Source organism: Camelus ferus, chromosome X, assembly GCF_009834535.1.
Source record: "Camelus ferus isolate YT-003-E chromosome X, BCGSAC_Cfer_1.0, whole genome shotgun sequence".
Taxonomy (NCBI): domain Eukaryota; kingdom Metazoa; phylum Chordata; class Mammalia; order Artiodactyla; family Camelidae; genus Camelus; species Camelus ferus.
In genome coordinates this window covers 35333283-35355978 of record NC_045732.1, presented here as the reverse complement: position 1 = coordinate 35355978, position 22696 = coordinate 35333283, and positions in this window count along the sequence as shown.

The window sequence follows — 22696 nt, the reverse complement described above, 5'->3', positions numbered from 1 at the left end:
CTCTCCCTGGGAGTGAAGACTGTTGCCATGTTCTGCCTGTGGCCTGCCAGACACCATGAGGTGTCCCTCCAGGACCTTCCTTCTGACATGTAAGCTCCCCCCATCCATTAAACCACTGATGTTTCTGTCATTAACTCTGGGATCTTTCTTCAGTCTTGAAGCTGGGCAAATATAGGCCTTGTAGGTCTGAGAGGTACAGCCCAACAGTTGGGCTTTACATTAATATTTGATTTTTAAACTTACATTATTAGTTTTTCTTAAAAGTGTTAAGTTCAGTGCGTGAATATGTTAGTTATGCTATTTATAAACTCTTGTAATTGCTGTATAAAATAAGGGCAATTACTTTCATTTGTTCTCTGATTAATAGTCAACACAATTCAAAAAGATTAAATTCACTTTAAACAATGAATCTCATTTATAAACTTATTTAATTCCCCTTTTAAAACTATACTCATATATTTAGTATATTTGAACCTGTCAAGCCCTTCAAATACCTGACAAGGCATAAGTATAATCTTAAAAACAAAATTCTACTGGGTGGTTAAATGACTCTGGTGAAGATAATAAATTAAGCCTGGAAGTTTGTTGAATCTTGAGTTCTCTTAAACATTTCAATACTGTTAATGCACTTAGTGAAATTCTCTTATACTTTTATACCTGAAACTACAAGTCAAAATAAATTGTTCAAGGGAAATCTGACAGATTTCCTAAAATAGAAGAATCTGTTAAACATTACAAAGAGATTGGCTTTAATTTACACAAAAGTGTTACTATGATGGTTATTTACGTCATCATCATTCTGAATTCTTCCCAGGGTTGAAAAGTCATTCAAATAAGGGTAGCAGATTTACCATATCAGGTAGATTGAGCTGAAGTTAGATGATGGCTTTGGCCATCATGTATGTATGTTTGCTTATTAGTCAGAGATTCAAGACCAGGGTGTAGGATTTAAGAGCATCATGCTTCCGGAATGACTCTACCTTAGCTGCCAAGTACGAAGGGAAGCAGTTTTTGGTTTGTTTTATTATATTCACTTGATTCATGGGCGATCCCAATGCCACACTTCTTGCTACAAAGTTTTAGTCACCTGATTTAGGTAGGTGGAATTCTTGCAACCCTTCTCAGGTGGCAGCAAACTCCTTTTGCCCCTAATTGGGTTCTGAATTCCTTAACTTCCTATTGAATCCTGTATCTTCTATTTTGATCTGGCCACAACTCATAGTATGAGCTGGTAGAACTGGATTTGAACCCAGGTCTCCTTGAGCCCAGTGGCTTGATCCACTATGATATGTTGTTTTATGAATCCTCTTGTCTTTTTTTTCTTAAGCTAAACATTTCCCTTTGGTTTTTAAAAAATATTTTATTTATCATCATATTATTTAATTATTTTGTTTTGGCAGGGAGGTGGGGGAGGTAATTAGGTTTATTTATTTTTGGAGGAGGTACTGAGGACTGAACTCAGGACCTCATGCATGCTAAGCATGCACTCTACTACTTGAGTTATACCGTCCCCCTCTTCCTGGTTTTCATTGTATCAATTTTCAAGTGCCTACTACCCTGATTTCTCTACTTAGAACTTAACTTCAGTTGTCAATATCCTTCCTAAAATGTGGTGAACTGGAATTTTACAGAATAATTCTCCACCTGGATCTAGACCAGACTGAGGAAGGTGAGCTCAAGGATCAGTCATCCAAGAGGTTCTTTAAGACTCCACTTGCTCATGCACTTGGCTCCTTTCCCTCCACCCTGATGATATATTTAAGATAAAGATAGGACCTTGGTTTCTAATTGTCATAGCCCTTGGTATGTTGGGATAGAAAGGGTTGCAAATCAGTGATTTTTTTTCTAAATTTTTTTTGGCTTTTTTTTTAGGTGGGAGGTAATTAAACTTTGTTTATTTAATTTTTTTTTTAATGGAAGTACCAGGGGATTGAACCCAGGACCTTGTACATGCTAAGCACATGCTCTACCACTGAGCTATACCCTTCCCCTGAAAATCAGTGATCTTGATACTTCTTTTAACAGGGCTCTGGTTTTAGCTGGGTTTTAGGGGCCACATCAAAGTAGTGGCTCAAGTTGATCTTATTTGGAAATGAAGTTCCTAACTCTTTTTATAGCCAAACTGCCTTGGCATCTCCATTCTGAACTTGTATAATTGAATTATTTGCACTAAATATGGAAATGTACATTGAATTTATTCCTCTTAAATTTCATCCTGATTATTGGGTACATTATTTCAGCTTGTAAAATTCTATATCCTCACACTGAGAATACAATCCTTCTGAGTTTTATTTTCACTAATCCTATGCTTTTAAAAAGTCTTTTGTATCTTCATTTAAATGGCTAGAAAAAGTGCTGAGGATAACTAACCAAGGATATGTGTGATCTCAGAAATTTCAGTCCTGGTTGGTGTTGATCTGTTAATTAAAACCTTGGTATCATTATTTAATCAATGGCACAAAGCAGGCTCAGCTGAGAGTTAAGTTAATGGATATACCATAGCATTTCAGGACCACTAAGTGTATTCTGGAGCACTTTATGTATTTTGTTTCCATGTTCTCATCTCTAAAATAAATTAAAGCATATCTGCTGAACACTAGTTGGTAAGATAAGTACAAAATGTGACAGCTATATTACTCATAAGAATACAGAAGGTCTACAATATACAGGACAGTTATGGGTTCTAGTTAACCACAGCCCTTTGACAGATATTATTATTCATTTGTATGGTCTTGAAAGGAATGAAATATTGGTTTGTTTTGAGCATATTGTGATTCTTTTTTTCCCCCCTCCTGTTCACTGAGTTTGGAAAACAAAAAAGAGGTTCAATTTCAAGTGAAATGAATTCTCTAGGTTGGTTTATTTTCTCCGTTTTATTAGAGGGGATTTTGCTCCTTAGTAAATTAGTTCAGTTCATCCTAGTTTGGGTTCACAGCTTATGTCAACATAACTTTTACGTGAAGTAGTTTTAATCTCAAGATTTTCCCAGCATGCTTTAGGGCTTCACAATTCTTTCATTTGATATTTGACTAGAAAATCCAGGTAATGTTTAGTGAAAACATGAAACAAGTTTCAGTTAGAATAAAATTTGATTCTTAATATGAATGGCTAAAACAAATTCTTTTTCTTACCTGTTTTGAATTTTCTTGGTATTACATTGTACATTTAATCAGCCAAATTGGCATTAAGCTGTATTTGGGTAGCAGTTTCTCAATGTGTGTGTATGTGGGGGGTGGGGAGTGTACTAGTGGCATTTGAGGTAGGATAGTTCTTTGTTGTGTTAGACACCCTCTGGAATTGCAGTATTTTTAGCAGTCATAACCTCTAGTTGCTAAAATGCCATCAGCAACCCCAAGTCATTGTGACAACCAAAGCAGTCCCATCTCTAACACCTTTCCAAGTGTCTCCTGGGTGGGCCCACCCAGTGAGAACCATTGGGTAGTACAATGAATAATACACACAATACACTGAGAATCAGAAACCAGGTATGCCTGGTGTCCTTTGCCTGTGGTTCTCTCTAGTAAAATTATAGGGTTGAATTACACCCCAGGAGTCCAAATACTCAAGGCCAGGGACATATATGGCTTATTTGAATCGGGGGAGCAGCCCACTGAAACTTCTACACACAGTTGTCTTATCTAATTTAGTAGAATTTTAAATTACTTAGTTGGTACTGTTACAAAACAAAATTCATCCAAGTAAATGAAGATCTAATTGACTGTATTCAGTGATTCATGAACTCTACCTAGCAACTAAAAGGACACTCACGGGGATTGTACAAGATGGGAAGTTTTTATAGGAAGAAGAGTGGGGCAAGGGAGTGAGTAGCAAAAGGAAAGAAAGGATTATTTTAGGCCAAGTGTATCGTCAGGCTACTCAGGATGGCTGTTCTCTTGCTCTCTGTATATCGCCTGCTGGACCAGTGCCTTTTTCACCTACATCCTACTCACATGACTGATCTTCCTACATACTTGCCCCAGGCCCCAGCTAATCATTGTTCTTATCAAAAGGGTGGTGAGGGGCCTGCCCCCCTGCTGGTTTCCTTGGTAACAGATGAGCCCACCTGACGTCAATTCCCCCAATAACCACTAACCTTCCACTGCCCCCGGGATCGAAGCCTGCTGTTGTGTTTTATCACACAGATTGCCTTTTCTTCCTCTGGGGAATGGAGAGGGCCCCTGTGGCAGATGACCTCATTGGTACTGACCAGAAAATTCCAGACTGGTTGATTAAGATTACATTTCTGAGAAAGGACAAAACTGCAATTAAGTCAGGTGTTAAATCTGTTTGGTATCAGTGGTCTTTAGCACAAGTGATGTCATTTTGGGCCCATGGTTTTCTCTTTCACAGTACACATGGTTAAAAACCACTTACCATTACTACTCCTGTTGCCAGTTTCCTGTTAAATGGGATTAGCACCTAAACGTTACTAATGAAATAGAACACAGATAATTATATCATTATAAATTGATTATCGTTAATTTTATTCAAGTCCCATCATAAAATTGGGATATTATGAAAGATGAATAACAAAAAGGAAAACAGAAGTGATTGAAGCTATCTTCCCAAATCCTTGTTGTTTTCAACAAGATGTCCCTGGTGCCTCCATACAAAAGGATTTCTTTTATTCTCATTTTTATTATAATGGAATGAAACATACAGTGAAGGGGAGCAGAATATGCACCCCAAAATATGCCTCTTTAGTATAAGGATTATCTTGAGCTGGTTATTTTTAAGAAACAGTAGACACAAGAGAAGCTCTGAAAACCAGGTAGAGGTTGCCTTTTGTAAGAGACATTTACATTTATAAGGGAAATCTCCATTTGTAAGGGTGTCTCCCTCAGTGTACCTGGAAGAAGATGACTAACTCTTTAGACATTCTTATCAATGGAGAAATCAAGAATTTAAATCTGCATAACAACCATTCCCTTGTTTATTGTGCTTTAACCAATCCACCTCCTACCCTCAACATCCTCTTTTGTCTTTAGCTGGAGCTAGTATTTAAGGTGGTGGTTTGGGCTATTTCAGTGAGTAACTGTTTTCCTGGGTATCTCCCATGTATGCAGGAGTGTGTGATCAGGCTACCCAAGATGGATGTTCTCTTGCTCTCTGTACATCCTTTGCTCTTAAGTGCCTGCTTTACCTACTCACGTGACTGACCTTCTTACTGACCTTGCTCTGGCCCAAGCTAGTGATTTTCTTATCTTTAGATCAGAACATCTCTACCTGATAGCTTATCAAAGGGGTATGCTCAAGGTGGGCTTGTTTCCTTGGTAACAGATGAGCCCACCTGATGTCAATTCCCCCATAACTGGTAACCTCCCCCCGCGCCCGGAAGTGAAGACTGCTGTCATGTCCTGCCCTGCCCACTGTCTGCCACATAAGGTGGGGAGACATTCCAGGACCTCATTTCAGAAATATAAGATCCCTTATCCATTCAACCATTGATGTCTCCATCACTGACTCTGGGCTCTTTATTCAGTCTTGAAGCTGGGCAAGTACAGGGCTTGCAGGCCTGCAGGGTGTAGCCAACTTTCTTTGTTTTTCTTTTGTTAATATATCGAACTAGTTTAAAGTATCAGTACCATGATACTTCACTTCTAAAAACTTTAGCATTCATCTCCAACTAGATCTTTCTCCCATATAACCACCATACTACTATACACTTAAGAAAATTAGCAGTAATTCCTTACTATCATCTAATACCCATTTCCTTTACATATGTCACCAGTTGCTTAAAAATTATCTTTTGTCACTTTTTTGAGTCAAAATTCAGTCAAGGATCATTGTAATCATGTCTCCTCAGTCTTTATAAATTTAGAACTTTTTTTTTTCCATTGTAATTTCATGACACTGACTTTTGGTAGAGAATGATCAAATATTTTGTATAATGTCTCACACTCTGATTTTGTATCATTTTTTTCTCTGTTGTATCATTTAAAATGTTTCTTTTCCCACAATTAATCTGTAAACAAGAAGTTAGATTTACTAAGGCTTGATTAGATTCAGGTTAAACTTTTTGAAGAACACTATATAGGTGATGATGTAATGCTTTATATATATATAATATCAGAAGGCCCTTTTTCAATGTGTCCATTATTAGTGATGCAAACTTTTTTTGCTGAATGCCTTCTGCTTATTAAAGAACAATTTTTGAAAAGAGTAAACTCAGGACTCTCAGATAAATGAACATGTGTCAAAGGTTTTATTTAACTTCTTAAATAATGAGGGAACCAGTAAGATGTTACAACCAGTTCAAAGGAAAATCCAAAGAGCAGACACATGTATAGGCTGAATAAATGCTGAAATGAATTTGCTTCCATTGGCCAGTATCCATAGGGCAGCAATCAACTGCATATCTACCAAACAATTTCCATTTTTATGGATAAGAATCATTTGCATTATTCTCAGTATTCTACAACTTAAGAGAATCATAAAATAACTCAAAGGCAACAAAAGACCCAAAGACCCAATGGAATCAGAACCTGTACAACATCTAATTTTTCTTTGAAGAATGGAATCTTTGGTCCATTTCAAAGTCTTTCACAATTTTTTCCTCCATTCCAGATCTCTCCATTATAACGTTAAAATTTTTTTTCTACTTTTTACCTAGCAAGGTATCTGTGGTGTTGAATATCCAGTTCTCCATTAGGTTATGGAGATGTAATGGTTTTGTGTAAAGGTTTTAGCATCCATTGATGATTTTTGTCTAAATTTAGTATTTCACTGAGGGTAACAAAATTGTGATTGTGCTAATGTTATTATTTCTTCTCCATTTATTAGCAGACATTTTGCAGAAATAAAGAGCTTTCCCTTACATCTGGGTCTATTTTATTACCCCTGAAATACTATTTCTGCTGAAAGGCAAAAAAGGTGCTTAGATTTTCTTCTAATCACCTTTAATGTTGCAAAATAAGGTTTTTATTCATATTTTTAATGCTCAAAATTGTCCCAAATTTAATCAGTGGAAGCCTCTACAATCTAGTTCCTTTATGCTTCCACATAGCTCTATTAATCTTTGAGCATCTTGCTTCTGGCGCAAAAAGACACACCAGACTGATCAAGAGAAAATGAGAGGAGATACAAAATACCAATATCAGGAATTAAGGAAGATTCATCGCTACAGATCCTACAGACATTAAAAGAGTAGTGAGGAGGTACCATAAACAGTTTTATGCCAATAGGTGCTTTAATATAGATGAAATGAAAAATTCAATTTTACTACTCTTTTCAAAAAACCAGCTTTTGGTTTTATTAATTTTCTGTTTTTCCTATATTGATATTTCTAATTAAAATGTAAAATTAAGCCACTATGGAAAACAATATGGAGATTCCTCAAAAAATTAAAACTAGAACTATCATACAATCCAGTAGTCCCACTTCTGGTATATATCTGAGGGAAATAAAATCACTGTATATCTGAGGGAAATAAAATCACTATCTCAAAGAGATATCTGCACCCCCATGTTCATTGCAGCGTTATCCACAGTAGCCAAGACATAGAAATAACCTATATCTATTTACAGATGAATGGATAAAGAAAATGTGATATATGTGTATATATGTACATGCACCCCAATGTTCATAGCAGTACTCGTCACAATAGCCATGACATGGAAGCAACCCAGGCGCCCCAAAACAGACAAGTGGATAAAGAAGATTGATTGATCGATCTATGTATGTATCTATCTATCGGATGGAATATTATTCAGCCACGAAAAAGAAGGAAATCCTGTCAATTGCAATGATATGGATGGACCTCAAGGACACTATACTAAGTGAAATAAATCAGACAGAGACAAATACTTTATGATCTCACTTACATGGGAAATCTAAAAAAGCCAAACTCATAGTAGCAGAGAGTAGATTGGTGGCTACAAGGTGCTGGAGGTGTGGGGAAAATGGGAGATGTTGGTCAAAGGGTACAAACTTCTAGTTATAGGATGAATAAGTTCTAGGGATCTAATCTACAGCACGATGACTATTGTTAACAATACTGTATTACATACTTACAAGTTGCTTAAGAGAATGTCTTAAATTTAAGTTCTCACCACGCATAAACACATACACACAAGGTAATTACGTGAGTGATGGAGGTATTAACTAACCTTATTGTGGTAATTAACTTGAACATATACCTGTATCAAATCAGCTTGTATGCCTTAAGCTTGTCTCAATAGAACTGGAAAAAAAGTAAAATTAATGTCTACTTGTATCTCTTTTCTCTTATAGTGAACAACTTGGTTCCTAATAATATTAACATAATTATTTATTTGCTCTATCCTACAAAAGACATAAAATGGTTTTTAGACAATAGTACTGATGTTACTATTGAGAAAATGTGGAATAAAATTATGATTTGTTGTAGTTCTTTTTGTCTTAGATTATGTACCAATAAAGAGATACAGATTTCAGATTTTAGGATTATAATGTCACATCAGGTAATTATTTCCTCTGTATAGTAATATTACCTGATAATAAAGTTCGGTTCCTTTGCTCAAATTTGTTTTCAATTTTAGGGTTTTAAAAATATTTGATTTTATTTTTGAGTAGGTAGAACATTTACATGTTTCAAAAGCCAAAACTATACTCGTAAGTCCCCCTTTTATGCCTGTCTTCTCACCTCCCTCCCCACCCCCAGAATTAATCCTTTGGATGCATTTCTAGCTTATTATTCCAGTGTTACTGTTTGAAAATATATGCATGTAGGTACACATACGTGCATGAGTATTCTTATTTCTCCTTTCTTACACAAAATTATAGCACACTGTAAACACTGTTCTGCCTTTTGCTTTTTAAACTTATTCTGGAATTTAGTTCATATCACTACATGGGGATTGTAGTAGGTTGAATTGTGCCCCCCAAAAGATATGTCCACCTGGAGCCTCAGAATGTGTTTTCACTTGGAACAAGGTACTTTGGAGATGTAATTAAGGTAAAGATCTTAAGATAGAATAAGGGTCCTTGGAGATGCAATTAAGGTAAAGTTTTCAATATGACATCATCTTGAATTGGAGTAGGCCCTAAATCCAATTACCAGTGTACATATATAAGAACGGAGAGGACTATATATGAAAGTAGATTAAAAAAGACAAATTTCTTCTGTAGAGCACAGGGAACCACATTCAATATCTTGTAATAACCTTTAATGAAGAAGAATATGAAAATGAGTATGTGTATGTATATGCATGACTGGGACACTGTGCTGTACACCAGAAATTGACATATTGTAACTGACTATACTTCAATTAAAAAAAAAAAGGAAAGGGAAGTTTGAGACACAGTGGGGAAGGGCTTATGAAGGCTGAGGCAGAGATTAGAGTGATGAAGCTACAAGCCAAGGAACGCCAAGGATTGTGGATAGCAACCAGAAACTAAGAGAGAAGCCTGGAATGGATTCTCCCTCAGAGCCTCTGGAAGAAACCAGCCCTGCTGACAAACTTGATTCTGGACTGTGAGAGAATACATTTCTATTGCTTTAAGCAACCACGTTTGTGAATCAAGGGGGTCACAGTAAACTAAAACAGAGATCCTCCTTATGCTTTTTTTTTTTTTAAATGATTGCATAGTACCCCTCATGTGGCTGTACAATGGTTTGTTCAATAAGTTGCCTATTGATGGACATGTGGGCTGCTCCTAAACTTTTGTTTATACAAATAATGTTCCGTAAATAACCTTGTGCATATATTCTTTCCGATCGGTTCAGGTGTAATGTACGTTTGATTCTTAGAAGTGGAATTGCTGGGTCAAAACTGTAAATGCATTTGCAGTTTTGCTAGATATTGGTAAATTCCCCTTCATAGGGATTGTAACATTTTGCACTCCCACCAGCAATGAATAAGAGTGCCTATTTCCCCACAAGCTCACCAGCAGAGTGCATTTTCAATCTTGACTTCTTGCCAATCTGATAAACAAGAGATGGTATTTCAGTATAGTTGTACTTTGCATTTCTCTTATGAGTGAAGTTGAGCATTTTTTTTCATATGTTTGAGATTCTTTGCTTTACTTTTTCTAGGAACCCTCTGATCTCCCAATTTTTCTACTGTTTGGTTTTTTCCCTCAATTGTTAAGAGCTTTTGCACTATGTAATTTGTAAATTTTTTTTCTGTTTCTTTGATTTCTTTTGACAATACCCATGGCTTTTCACCATGCAAACTGTTTTTTTTTTCCTCTCCTTCAATTTTTAACACACAGAATCCTTTTTTTTTTTTTTAATGGAGGTACTGAGAGTGAACCCAGGACCTTGTGCATGCTAAGCACATGCTCTACCACTGAGCTATACCCTCCCCCACCACACACAAGAATTCTTGATACTCTCAGCCTAAGGCACCTTCCTGAGCTATATTCTCTGAGTCATTACTCACCAATGTCTGATTCCTTTCTTCCTATAAGCCCTTCTCAATTAGAATCAGCAATTTTCACTACACTATAGCTCCTGTTACTCCTTTTACCTTTTTGTCTTGGATTGATTTCTCCGGAAAGCAGAGCTGGGGGCAGGGGTCATGTATGCTGTGACCTCATTGGCAGAGTGAAGCAGAGGAGAGAAAGTCAATACAAGGGTGTATTATCAAGCTGGCCACCTGTAAGTGCAATAGTTTGCTCGATTGGTGGGAGTGTGCTCCAGAGAAGCCCTATCAACTCTGTCTTAGGACTTCCCTGGCTGGTGGAGGCAGGAGGAAGTTGTGGGGGGTACAGCAAAAAAAAAAAAAAAAAAAAAAAATGGAATGAACTTATCCACTTCCTGATTAATCGATCATCAAATCTAAACTCTTAATAATAAGGTCAACTCCCTAAAAAATACTTTTCTGGTAGGACTGTGATTAGTTTATTCAAAAAACGAGCATAGAAACCACTCTTTCACCAGGCATTGGGCCATATTTCTGTGATCAGACTTGCCAATCCAGAAATTTGCTCAATAGTAAAGAAGCAAGTGATACATCCTTTGTGTAGGCACGTGGTTAGAGAAGGCTGGGAGGGAAGTGCTCAGCACCTTGTCTTCAAGCATAGGGTTGGGGCATGAGCAAAGACTCCCTACAGAGCAGTGACTTGTCACGAGGCCTACCATTAGGTCCTTTGAGTAAAGCAGTGTTTAACTGTAATCCCCATTCAGTAAGGCATGATGTTGTAGATTATTTCTAAATCTTCATCACAGGCCTCAATGGGAGAAGAAAGAGATGGTTTTTTTTTAAATTGAAGTATAGTTGATTAACAATGTTGTGTTAGTTTCTGGTGTACAGCATAGTGATTCAGTTATACTATATATATATTCTTTTTCATTACAGGTTATTACAAGGTATTGAATATAGTTCCCTGTGCTATACAGTAGGACCTTCTTGTTTATTTTATATGCAGTAGTTTGTATCTGCTAATCCCAAGCTCCTAATTTATCCCTCCTCCCTGCTCTCCCCTTTGGTAACTATAAGTTTTCTATGTTTGTGAGTCTATATATGTTTTGTAAATAAGTTCATTTGTATCGTTTTTTTTAGATTCCATATATAAGTGATAGCATATGATATTTGGCTTTCTCTGTCTGACTTACCTCACTTAATAAGGTAATCTCTAGGTCCATCCATGTTGCTGCAAATGGCATTATTTCATTATTTTTTATGGCTGTCATCTGTCAGTGGACATTTAGGTTGTTTCCATGTTTTGGCTATTGTAAATAGTGCTACTATGAACATTGGGGTGTATATATTTTTTCTCTGGATATACACCCAGGAGTGGGATTGCTGGATCATATCATAAGTCTATTTTTAGTTTTTTAAGGAATCTCCATACTGTTTCTATAGTGGCTGCACCAAACTTCATTCCCACCAACGGTGTAGAAGGGTTCTCTTTCCTCCACACCCTCTCCAGAATTTATCATTTGTGAACTTTTTAATGATGGCCATTCTGACTAGTGTGAGGTGAAGAGATGCTTTTTGATGAAGTCAGAGGATCGTTCTGAGTTACCAGAGAGAGAGCAGGGATGGATGACACATCACCAGGGTTCCCTGGAGGGGCAAGCATTGGGACCTCACAAGAGCCCTGAAGAGAGTGATACTGTCTTAGTCTGCTCAGGCCGCTACAACAAAGTATCTTCAATTGGGTGGCTTATAATCAACAGAAATTTATTTAACACAGTTTCTGGAGGCTGGGAATCCAAGATCAGGGTGCTAGCATGGCCAGGTTCTGCTAAGGACCCTCTTCCAGGTTGCAGATGGCCTTTTTCTCATTTTATCTTCATGTGGTGTGAGTAGGGACGGGGAGGTCTCTGTATAAAGGCACTAATCTCATTCATGAAGGCCTCAACCTTGGGACCTAATCCCCTTCCAAAGGCTCTGCCTCCTAATACCACCGGATTGGGAGTTATGTCTCAACATATGAATTTTAGGGGGACACAAGCATTCAATCCATAACATGCTGACCGAGGAAGTGACTAACAGAAAAGAAGGGAAGACAAGTATTACGTACGTCACATGGGGATCATTCCTGTCTTTTCTTCCCAGGGGACATCATAGTACCACTATGGAGTGGGGACGAACACCACACAGAGATCATACTCAAGAGTTGTATATGAAGCTTAAGGCGTTAAAAAAGTTTATATATGTTGGGGAGCTGGCAATATCTAGCAAAAATCCCAATGCATTTATCCACTGACCCAGCAATCCCACTTCTAAGAATCAAATGTGAATTGCATCTGAACACATTTGAAAGAACTTACACACAAGGTTGTTTACTGAGCTTATCTGAACAAATAAAAGTTTGGGAACAGCCCGCATGTCCATCAATAGAGAATTGATTGAATAAACCATTGTACAGCCGCATAAGGGATGCTAATGAAGAGAAGATATCCCACAGACAGATCTGTGTATTCTTGAGCAAACTCCTTTGGAAGCATTTAATCCTACTAAATTGTATTAACACGTAGGCATCATGTTTGGAGCTTTAGAAGTTTTAACATTTTTCATGACCTGAATGACAGAAAAGGTACACTAATGGAAGACACCTCTTGTACCAACTTCTGCCTCCACCCCCAGCCTTCTGGGCTTTTAATGAGGCCAGAGGACCCTTAGCCTCAGCATATCAAAAGCTAACGTCAAGGACTTAATATGGAAGATATTTCTCAGCCATGACTCTTAACTTGGTAACATCACAACCCTATACACAGAGTGAGGAAAGTGATGGTTTAAGACTATAATGCTCAGTAACCCAGGACCATAAGAACTGAAAATATGCAAAAACTGAGGAAATGAAAGAGTTTATGATCTTCAGAAGTAAGTAATTCTGGCATATATATTTCAGAACTCTAGTTATTTCAAGATTTCAGAGCATAATCTGTGTATTCCCAAGAAGACCTTGAAATATTTTCAAAACAGCAGATGCATAAATTCTTTTTAAAGGGTAAAGAATAAATGTTTTGAAAGGGAAAAACTACAAAAAGAATCAGCGAGATCTAGCTTGCAGAATCCTCAAAGGAATGAGCCTCTCATTTAAAAATAATAACTTCTTGTGTGTTGTAAGAAAAAGACTTTTTATTATTTTGTATTTAAATGGAGCCTTTACTTTGGGAAAATTATTATGCATGTTTATAAGTAGTGTCAAAGATAAAATCAGTTATTAAATCAAAGAATTGTAAACACTTTTCGGTGTTAATGCTTAGTTCTCCTTTTGATTGCATGGATGGGAAATAATTTTATTTTGGAGTCTGACTGCTATAGACAATATATAGATATATCTATATATTGTCTGCATATAGATATCTACATAGCTATATAGATATATAGAGAGACTTTACAGAGTATAAAGATGGTCCTCAATTTAAACAATGGTTCGATTTACAATTTTTCGACCTTAAAATGATGTGAAAGCAATACACATTCACAGTAACAGTAGAGACTGTTACTCTGTATTTTGCATTTTGATCTTTTCCCGGGCTAGAGATCATGATGTGATACTGTTTCTTGTGATGCTAGGGCAGTGGTCCCGAGCCACAGCTCCAGGTCAGCCATGCGATCACGAGGGTACACAATCGATAGTTACAACCGTTCTGTACCCAGACAACCATTCTATTTTTCACTTTCAGTACAATATTCAATAAATTACATGAGACATTCAACGCTTTATTTTATAAATAGGCTTTTTGTTAGACGATTTTGCCCAACTGCAGGCTAATGTAACTGTTCTGAGCATGTATAAGTTAGGCTAGGCTGAACTATGATGTTCAGTAGGTTAGGTGTATCAAATGCATTTCTGACTTAGGCTGTTTTTCAGCTTACAGTGGGTTTCCCGGGACATAAGTCCTTTGTAAGTCGAGGAAGATCTGTAGTTGGATTAGACTTGCAGAGTGGCTATTATGCTCAGAATGTGCAGTTACATTCTTCTCTGGTACCAGGCTATATAGATTATCTAGCTGTATAATAAAATTTGTTTCTCCTTTGTTTTGTTTTGCTTTTAGACCCTAAATTTAACATTGGAAATAAATGGAATAAAATAGATATTTGGCATGCCTAGGACTTCAGTTATGGTTTTGCTTTTTTAAAAAAAAATTGTACCCGGACATGCAATTAAGGCTTCTTGGGAAATGCCCTTTTTTGAACTCTTAAAAGAATAAAAACACTCCTACGTATGGTTATGCTAATATACGGCCTCCCTAATGAAAGCACAAACAAGACACCTACTTGTCTCAAACAAATTTAAGTCTAAGACATGAACAAATGATACATTAGTGCTGAATGTTCCTGAGTAAACCCCAATGGGAAATAAAAGATTTTTATGTATCAGGCTGTGTGGACACCCAGAAACTGTTGGTGCTGAAGTGAAAAAATATAATCTGACAATGATGGATGCTCTTTAGGAGTTGACTAAATGTTACCATAAATCATAAGCCTGGAACTTTGAGCTGATACTCAGAGAGGTTCAGTACTTTTTTTTTTTTAAAGGAAAATGAACATAACCACATTCCATTTAGCACTGAAAAATTGTTAGGCACCTGCTAAAATTCTCCGCTTTTTTTTTTTTTTTGGTAAAGAAACCCTCATGAGAAAACAATTCTCCATGCTCAGTAAATAGTTATAGAATTACTAACTCATCTTAAATTAAATGTAGTTTGGGGATCTAAGGAATTTAGGTAGCAGTGAAGAGTTTTCTGATCTCATTGGATCAGGAGCAAGATCCCTGATTCTTATTCCCCGACTCCCGTCACTATGGGTGAGAAGTGATGATCCCCTAGGAAACCTTTTGCTGAGAGTCTGTGAGCCAGCAGTAACCTTCCAGTTCCTTTCCCCTGTCCACCCCCAGGAGTACCAGCCTCCCCCTCCTGACCTTTTTGCCTGCTAAGAGTCTCACCACAGCTGGAAGGTGATGTGTTGCTTCAGTTTACTCCCTGCCCGTTTTCCTCTTCCAGCCCCTGTGGTGACAGACTCTCAATTCAGAGATTCCTTCTGTAACACAAAGATGATGCCACCTCCTTAATCACTCCATCATCCCAAATAGATTCCACAGTGGCGCATTCTTTTACTTCTAACCTTGAACTGCAGAACAATCTTTATGCCTTGCTCATACTATAAATTTAACACCTCTATTGAGAGATTGAGACTCCCTTGGTTTCTGGACACTTGGCCTCTTTTACGACATCAGAAGCCTTTGGTCTTGTGGTTAAGTAATGAGTCAAAAGGGTGGTTGTGGGGACATTGATGAACTGCATCTACTCATCTCAGCCTACTTACCTCTCCCAGCCCACAGTCAACAGTCTCATCACTGTTGTCCTTCTCCACTCTCTCCTCATCTACTATCTACCATCTACTATCTGCTAATCTCCCCATCCCAGCCCCCACTTTCCTGTGGGGCTTGCTGCCTGAAAGCTCTCCCCATCACCTCGCCCTCTGTCTGCTGGCCCACATTCTCCTCATCCTTCCAAGACTGCAGTCTCCCCAGCTTCATTGCTTTCACCAGGCGGAACTGACCTCTTGCCTTTAGTATTTAGATGGTACCCCTCTCGAGACTCAGCTTGTGGCCTGCATCACTGTGTGTGCATTTGTTTTATCCCCTGACCAGAGTGTAAAGTCCGTGAGGGCAGAGATTGCTCCTGTTTGGGGTTGCTGGGTTCCATATTAGAATATCATGTTCAATTTGAGTTTCAGGTCAATAACAAGTACTTTTTAGTATAAATATGGCCCAAATCTTGCATTGGACATACTTATAGTAAAAGATTATTCACTGTTTATCTGAAGTGCAAATTACCTGGGTGTCCTGTATGTTTAATTTGCTAAATCTGGCAACTCTAGGCCTTATTTTTCCCTGACCTCCTAGAGTCACTATCTGTGAAGGGGGTATGGTTTTTGCCTAACTCAGGAAAGGCTGGGGGCCCTATTCCAGAACAATCATGGGCGGCCAGAGACCCCATGGACCAGCTTTAATGGGCTCAGTGCTTCAGGACTGAGGGCTAGGTCCACAGGCGCTGAGGACAGGCATGCAGCCCGCAATCTGAGGACATGGCCAAGGCTGGCACGTGGCATCAGAAACTCTGTGAATAACAGTTAACTCTGGAGCGTGCCATAGAGTCCTGGCTAGTCACCCATGTTCTTTGTTGACGGATCCCAGTGGATTCAAAGCCATAGTGTGTCTTTCTCATAGAGCTTTCTCCTGAGCATAACTTCTGTGGTTTCGGATGCTGCTAGAGGAACTTCTGTGAAGCCAGAGGAAATGCACTTAACACCTCACGCACTGATTATGAATTCACACTAGATTTCCCTTCCTCTAGCCAAGCAGACATCTTATAAATTTATAATTTTTCCATATTGACCGCTATTTGTGCTTGTCAATTTCATTAACCACTGAGAGTGAGCAGGTACCCAGGAATATACCTTTTTTTCGTTTTCCTGAGGCTGTTGTAACAGATTACCACAAATGTGGTAGCGTAAAACAACAGAAATTTGTTCTCTTGCAATTTTGGAGACCAGGGGTCTGAAATTTGGCCGAGCTGTGCTCCCTTGGAGGGGCTCCAGGGGAGAATCTGCTCCTTCCATCTCCTGATGGCTGCTGGCCTTCTTGCACTTGTGGCTACATCACCCCAAACTCTGCCTTCGTCTTCACAGTGTCTTGACATCACCTTCTCTGTATCTGTGTTATTGCCCATTGGCTCTCACTTATAAGGACACGTGGGATGGCATTTAGGATCCATCCTGATAATCCAGCGTTGTTGCTTCATCTCAAAATCCTTAATCACATCTGCCAAGATCCTTTTCCAAATTAGGTAATACTGACAAATTCCAGGGATTAAGACGATATCCTTGGGTGAACATTCGTCAACCTACTAGAATCCCGTATGAGTTGGTCCCTTTCTCTCTCACATAAGAGTTAAAACTGTTTAGAAAAGTCCAGCCACAGAGACCCTTAGGATGGAAGGAAGAAAATGATTTAGAAAAGTTTACTGAGGGACGGAGAAAGCAGAAATTCTTTGCAGTCAATGGGGAGAGATTAATATAAACTCAATGAGATTGGAGTCCTGGTAGAGGAACACATTCTATGTCAGCCAGTTTATTAGATTTTCTTTTTAAAAATATCAGTCTGGGTGTTAACTAGACTAATTGTGGTGATCATTTTGCAATATATACACATACCAAATCAGTATGTTGTACATTTGAAAATAATATAAGGTTAAATATCACTTATGTCCCAATTAAAAATATGTATCATATCACCAGACAAGATACTCAAAGACTTTACATGATCTCATCCATTGATTTTTCTCCTATAACTTTATTTGAAAATGTATATTGGCTTTTGAAACATTCATATTTTGCCTTTGTCCAGAAGTGGACCTTTTCAGGAAGAAAAATCGTTACGTCTTGTTGACTAAAAATAAGCATAAAAAGATTTACTTTCCCCTTTAAAAGGTCTAAAAGAGGATTTTTTATTATGTACCGAATTCTGTTAGATTCTAAAGAAAATAAAATCAAAATTTAAAGTAAGTGAAAACATTCTGTGGCTCAAGCACTCTCAGGTGCTCTTGATCAGTGCTTTGAAGCTGGTTCTTTGACCTTGGATGAACCACATAATCCTCTGAGTCTTAGTTTCTTGGTCCTTAAAGTCAGAAAGCCTGGTTTAAATTTTTTTTTTAATTTTTAATTGTGGTATAAAAAAACACATAACATAAAGTTGACCATCTTAACCATTTTTAATTTTCTTTTTATTTATTAATTTTTTAATTGAAGTATGTAGTCAGTTTACAATGTTGTGTCAATTTTAACCATTTTTAAAAAGTTTTCTCACGTTGACTGTATTTACATTTTTATGCAACAGATCTCCAGAACTTGTTCATCTTGCAAATCTGAAATCCTGTATCTGAACAGTAACACCCCTTTTACCCCTCCCCTCAGCCCCTGACAACCACTATTCTACTTTCTGTTTTTAAGACTTTGCCTACTTTAGATACCTCGTTTTAGTGGAATCATACAGTATTTGTCCTTTAGTGACTGGCTTATTTCACTTAATATAATGTGTTCAAGGTTCATCCATGTTATACCATGTGACTGGATTTCCTTCTTTTTTACTCCTGGATTGCTTCCACCTCTTGATTGTTATGAATAACACGGCAATGAACAGAAATGTGGAAATATCTTTTCGAGACCCTGCTTATTTTGCGTATATACCCAAAAGTGGGATTGTAGGATCATATGGTAGTTTTATTTTTAATTTTTTGAGGACCCTTTATATCGTTTTCCTTTGAGACTGCACTGTTTTACATTCCTACCAACAGTGCACAAGGGTTTCAATTTCTCAACATCTTCATGAACACTTATTTTCTGTTTCTTTGATAGTGGCCATCCTAATGGATATGAGGGATATCTCACTGTGGTTTTGACTTAAGAGGGCCTGAAGTTTAAAAAGTAATGATCATCTCAACACATTTTCATAATACACGCTAAATGTTTGGCACAATGCCTGGAATACAGACAGGACTTGTGCACTGAATGGTGATTATTGATCATGTCATCTTCCGTCATGGTCCAAGCATTGTGCTGGAGGCTTGAGATTCATAAAAAGGAAGACCTGAAGCTCTTGCTCTAAAGAAGCTAGGACAGTGTACATGGAGAATATACTGGGGCTCTAAAACAAAAAAAAAAGAAATTCAAGTATTGTGAAGATGAAAAAAAATTAGCTACATTAAAGACAAAATTGATTAAAATCAAAACCAATATATTTAAGGGCGAAATGTGAGCTGTTATGAAGATAATCCAAGAAAAAGGAAGTCTTTTAATATAACTACCTGCAAGTTAAAAAAGCAGATTTAAATTTTTATATGCAGTGCAAGATTCATCTTGAATATAATGTATATGGCAAATTGGAGGTTAATGTCTGTAGCCAAAATAACAGTTAGCAAAAGTCATTAATCTTCTTTAGGTTTAAATTTATATCATTAAGATGAATACTTTCCTGGCTCTAAGTAAGATATCTTTATTTGGAAAAAAAATATACATACCATACCAGATAATAGCAAGTGATAAAACATTATGTACTGTAAGATATTTTTAAAGTTAATGATAAATAAGCAAGTTGGTCATTTGCTACATGAAAGACATCAGTTACTTTTACAATTTTTAAATATTGACCAGTATTACTTTGTAAATTAGAAACCACAATAAAGATACTGAAAAGTAATAAATTAATTCCCAGGAAAGAAACCAGCAATATTTTTATGCAAAACACTTATGAAACAAATTTGTTTTACAAATTAAAGACAAATCTCTAGCAAGACTGATAAAGAAAAAAAATGAGTGAAAGAAAATTGGGATGAAAAGTTATTATTAAGTTACTGTAGAAATTTAAAAATAGTAAGATAATACTGTTAAATTTGTGCCAATAAATTATAGAACATATAAAATGGATAATTACGTATGTATATCTATACACACACACACACACACACACAAAATTGATTTAAGAAGAAATAGAAAACTTGAGTGGACTACTAACCAATTTAATTGGTAATAAAATCTATCTGCCTCCACCAAAATCTCAGGTTAAGACAGTTTTACAGGTGAGTTTTATAAAATCCCCCAAATTCATTTTATGCAAGCTATATTAGAGAATAGAAAATGAGAGAGAGCTACCTAATTTATTTTATGAGGTATAAGAAAAATTATAGACTAATCTTACATCTAATTGTGGATTCAAAGTTTCTAAATAAAAGAATAAAAACTTCAACGCTACCCTGCATAAAAAAGTAATATATTATGACTATGTAGGCTTTATGTCAGGATTGCAAGTGTTCAAAATCAGAAAATTGTATCAATGGAATTCATATTAACAGAGTGAATTGGAAGAACTATATGGTCATGTTAGTTGAAAAGGCATATGTTAAAATTTAACACTGATGCAGGGTCAAAATTTATAGGAAACTGGGAATATAAGGGAATGGTCTTAACTTGAAAAACCTAGAGCAGGCTTCCTGTTTAATGGTAAAATTGAAGAAGCATTAACTTTTAAACAAGACAAATATGCCCATTATAACCACATCTATTCCAAATTGTATTAGTGTCCTAACCAATGAAACAAAAAAGGGAGAGTAATTAGGAGGCATAGACTGCCAAGGGAGAGAAATGGTGCTGTTATTTGTAGACGTGATTTGTCTAGATCGAAAATCGAAGGAAGTCTATTGAGTTAGTAAGAAACTTTAGCAAGATTGCTGAATACAAAATCAATATATAAAACAACAATAATATTTCTAAACCCAATAATCAATTATAAAATGTAATTGTACAAAATATAGCATTTATAATAGCAAAAAAAATTAGAAGAAAAAATACTAAACATTATTAAAAGACAAAAAGACCCATATTAAATCTCCACTTATGATATTTAAGAATTCTATAACTCAGTTTTTTAAAGATAATTCTATGAATATCACAGTTCATCAATTATAAACACATCTTTTTAAGCATCTCCAAGATTGGGATGTATCTAAAAACCAATGGTTTCTTACGTCTTATTCCCCAGGATAGGTTATGTTGTAGCTGTCATTGCCTGAGTGTGAATAAACTTTTGTTCATATTCTTGTCCCTTCCATTGAGTTTCATACATTTTTGGATGACATGTGTTGAGTTTAATGGCTGTTTAAAATGTCCTAAAATGGTAATATTATTTAGCGTTAAAATGAAAATTTACTGTGTGCACAGGAAGGCACAGAAACAGAGCAGGGGGCATCAATTTGATATCAAGGAAGGAAAATCTCTTTTATTAGGAGAATGACTGAAATTGCATATTTTCTTGCAAAGAACAGTCAAGGACCTAAGAAAAGGAGATACTCACAGGTAGGTGACGAAGAACGTTTCAGAGACAGCAGTGGATGGACTATTCTTATAATAAATGCTGCATTACCAATCTCCTTGATGGCCCAGAAGCTATCATTGTGTGGAAAAACACAGATACTGAAGTTTTATAGTGATTCGGAAAAGTCAGACTCTGAATGCCAAGAAGTTTTAGGGATATCTTAACCAATTTCTTTCACTTACATTTTCATTTTTATGGACTCACAAGAAAAAATATCTAATGAAAGTATGTTATCTAAATAAGTCTATGGAAGCTTTTTCAATACGTATAAAATAAAAAGCCTAAGTGATAAGAAAGCATTATGTCATAGTTTAATGGGAAGCAATTTTTCTTCCTTAGTGGCACATAAAATAATGATGTATCTTACAATCTATGGCATTGCAGAATAGATGAAATCTACAAATGCGATGCAATTTTAAACAAAACTAAACATGAATTTACTTGGAACTTGACAACCCAATTCTAAAACTCATATGAAAGATTAAAGGTAAAAGATGGAATATATCGGGAACAAATCACAGAGGGTTTTGCAGCTCAGGGTAAAGGATTTAGACATTTTTCTAAGTGTGGTGAAAACTGATTGATGCTTTTTGAGCAAGTTAGTGCTCATTTACAATTACAGAAAATTACAGTTAAGAGCATAAATTCTCCTCTCTGCAATGAGTACATTTTATAGAAATACTGCAAAAATCTCCCAAAGAACAAGGAAGTGAAATTTGCCCTACCAAATATTAAGACGTACTACAAAGCTATTGTAAAATAAACCAGTGTGCTAATAGTCAGAGATAGATAAACAGATTGATTGAACATAGTAAACACAGACCCAGACAATATGGAAATTTGACATATAGCAGAGGTAGCATTATAAATCCGAAGCGAAAGGCAGACCTGATACTGGGGCAACTGGGACAAAGTTGAATAAACCCATGCTCTCAACAAATTCCCTTCACTGATAGAAACCTAAAGAAGTCATCGTTCACATATACAGGGGAAAATGCTTAAGGATGTACGTTTCTCATATTAGCTAACATTGGAAACCTCGTTTATCACAGTCCCCCTTCATTACCTTCAGTATAAAACTTCATATGTAGTATGAGAACCTTACATGACACTCCTTTTTCTCCCCTACAGCCCGATGTGCTATTGCTGTCATATATCTGACTTTTACATGTTATAAAACCCACAACATACTGTTTTCATTTTTGCTTTAAACAGCCAAGTATCTTTTAAAGTTATTTAAATAAAGAAAACAGTCTTTCATGTTTACCGCTGTGATAGGCAGAATATTGGCCCCTGCAAAGATGTCCCATGTCCTAATTTCCAGAACCTGTGAATATGTTAGTTTACATTGCAAAAGAGACTTTGTAGATATGATTAAAGATAA